Source organism: Triticum aestivum, chromosome 4A (genome assembly GCF_018294505.1).
Source record: "Triticum aestivum cultivar Chinese Spring chromosome 4A, IWGSC CS RefSeq v2.1, whole genome shotgun sequence".
Taxonomy (NCBI): Eukaryota; Viridiplantae; Streptophyta; class Magnoliopsida; order Poales; family Poaceae; genus Triticum; species Triticum aestivum.
The window spans coordinates 537,889,302-537,892,760 of NC_057803.1; positions in this window are offsets into that span (position 1 = coordinate 537,889,302).

Consider the following 3,459-nt stretch of genomic DNA (forward strand, 5'->3'; position numbering starts at 1 on the left):
CCATAAACAAAAGAGTTGTTATTTGATTAACGGGATCACATCATTAGGAGAATGATGTAATTGACATGACCCATTCCATTAGCTTAGCACCCGATCATTTAGTATGTTGCTATTGCTTTTTTCATGACTTATACATGTTCCTATGACTATGAGATTATGCAACTCCTGTTAGCCGGAGGAACAATTTGTGTGCTACCAAACGTCACAACGTAACTGGGTGATTATAAAGGAGCTCTACAGGTGTTTCCAAAGGTACATGTTGGGTTGACGTATTTCGAGATTAGGATTTGTCACTCCGATTATCGGAGAGGTATCTCTGGGCCCTCTCGGTAATGCACACATAAGCCTTGCAAGCATTGCAACTAATGAGTTAGTTGTGATATGATGTATTACGGAACGAGTAAAGAGACTTGCCGGTAACGAGATTGAACTAGGTATTAAGATACCGACGATCGAATCTCGGGCAAGTAACATACCAATGACAAAGGGAACAACGTATGTTATTATGCTGTCTGACCGATAAAGATCTTCGTAGAATATGTAGGAGCCAATATGGGCATCCAGGTCCCGCTATTGGTTATTGACCGGAGACGTGTCTCGGTCATGTCTACATTGTTCTCGAACTGTAGGGTCCGCATGCTTAAGGTTTCGATGACAATTATATTATGAGTTTATGAGTTTTGATGTACCGAAGGAGTTCGGAGTCCCGGATGAGATCGGGAACATGACGAGGAGTCTCAAAATGGTCGAGACATAAAGATTGATATATTGGACGGCTATATTCAAACACCGGAAGTGTTCCGGGGAAGTTTCGGATAAAACCGGAGCACCAGGGGGTTACCGGAACCCCCCGGGGGGTTAATGGGGCTCATGGGCCTAAAGTGGAGAAGAGGAGGGGCTGCCAGGGCAGGTCGCGCGCCCCCTCTCCCCCTAGTCCGAATTGGACAAGGAGGGAGGGGCGGCGCCCCCCCCCCCTTTTCCTTCTCTCCTTCCCCCTCTCCTACTTGGACAAGGAAAGGGAGGGGGGTCCTACTCCCGGTAGGAGTAGGACTCCTCCTGCGCGCCTCCTACTAGGGCCGGCCGCACCCCCCTTGGATCCTTTATATACGGAGGCAAGGGGCACCCCTAGACACACAAGTTGATCCACATGATCATATTCTTAGCCGTGTGCGGTGCCCCCTTCCACCATAGTCCTTGATAATATTGTAGCGGTGCTTAGGCGAAGCCCTGCGACGGTAGTACATCAAGATCGTCACCACGCCGTCGTGATGACGGAACTCTTCCCCAACACTTTGCTGTATCGGAGTCCGGGGATCGTCATCGAGCTGAACGTGTGCCAAGAACTCAGAGGTGCCGGAGTAACGGTGCTTGGATCGGTCGGATCATGAAGACGTACGACTACATCAACCGCGTTGTCACAACGCTTCCGCTGTTGGTCTACAAGGGTACGTAGATCACACTCTTCCCCTCTCGTTGCTATGCATCACCATGATCTTGCGTGTGCGTAGGAATTTTTTTGAAATTACTACATTCCCCAACCATGGCCATGCACTAGCTCCTGCAGCTTCACCAACCCTTGAGAGCGCGCAACCTCGTCTGGTCAGGTGGACCACCTCGGTCGCTGCCGTCACCAGCGTCGAGGCCACATCAGCCTTGGTGGTCGCCATGGTGAGCAAGATGGCATGACTCTGCTCGTCCATCACTGCAGGTGCAAGCGCCGACCTCACTGCGGATTGTTGCTGCTCCAACCTAGGATCAAGGATAAAACTCACGCTCCATTCGCGAAGCCGCAAACTTCATATTTTTTTGTTGTGTGCTCTAAAACGGCCAAGTCCCAAGCTGTTTGGTTGGTTTGGATCAATATTGTCCGTTGGATCTCATTTGGGTGGCTGATACAGGGATGCAAGGTACATCGCGACTTGCAAGAGGCAAGTCACCTAATCTCAGTCCGGATGAGACTGTCATAAATGACTTTGCATCAGTGGTTGCTAGAAGAAAAATTCAAGGGGCCCCATCTTTTATTTTCATTCTAGGCCCCTAAAATCTCAGAATCGGCCCTCCGAACAGACCAATACAATAGGGGTCCACTTTGAAGATGCTCTAACTTTTCCTTACAGATAACAACAAGCTGAGCACGGTTCAAGTGATACCACTTCAAATTCATTGTCGACATTTTTCGTAGGGCATTTCCAGTCCGCAGATCATCAGTTACTGCTCTTCTCAATTTACAAGACCAATTCATGCATGACAGTCTAAGCACGCGTATATGCGCATTTTGTCATCTCATTTTTGCGGCCGTCCATAAGACAACAACCAATCAGAGGATGATAAAACAAGAAACCATGATACTATTCCAATCATATTTGTTGAGTATATATTGTATACGTATATATTTGTGTATAGGGCTCACTTCCTATTTTCTTTGTATAGTTGAGGTTGTGGTCCACCTCTGTATTTATATATACGTGCCTGGTGCACCGATTAATACATCGAGATTGCACAGCCCATATCTTGTCCTTCTACATGGTATCTATCGCAGCACGATCCTAACCCTAGCCGCCGCCGCCGCCGCCCTCCTTCCGGTCGCCGCCGCCGCCGCTGGTCACCGCCGCCTCTCCCACCACCTCGCTCGCCGCCGCCGCCTCTCCAAGGCCGCCGCCGCCGCGGGCTCCCGCTTCCGCCTCCCTCACCCGCGCCGCTAACCTCCCACCCGCGCCGCTAACCTCCCCCTCCCCTCCCACCGTGCCGCACCCCGTCTCCCTCCACCCGCGCCGAACCCTAGCCATGAGCTCCTCCTCGTCCACCGTTTCCAACCCGTTTGCCGGTCCCGATGTCACTCTCGTCCGCGACCTCAACATCCACGAGCGCGTTCCGGTCAAGCTTGATCACACCACCGCCTCCTACTCCGCTTGGAAGAGATATTTTTCGCTTGTGTTCCGTGAGTACCTCCTCACGGCCACATGAACGGCACCGTGGACTCGGCGCTCATGATCCACGACGAGGAGTGGATGATCCTCGACGTCACCATCATCCGCTGGTTCTACCTCACCATCTCCAGCGACCTCTTCCACACCGTGGTGAACGATGAGGACGACGCCTATGCGGTCTGGACCAAGCTCAACGGCCTCTTCACCGACAATCGGCTGCAGCGCAAGGTCCTGCTCTATGGTGAGTTTTACGGGTGCCAGCAACTTGACTCATCCATCGATGATTTTTGCATGCGCCTCAAGAAGCTCGCCGATGAGCTCCGTGATCTCGGGAAAAGATCGGCGACGAGCTCCTCATCAGCACCCTCTCCGGCGGTCTCAACGAGGACTTCAGGAACGCCGCCTCCAACCTCACCCTCATCCCGGAGCCCACCTTCGTCAAGGTGATCGCGTACCTCAAGTTGGAGGAGCGCCGGATGCGGGTGGCACGGACTCGCGCGACCCACACCGCCCTCGTCGCAGGCACCCGTGG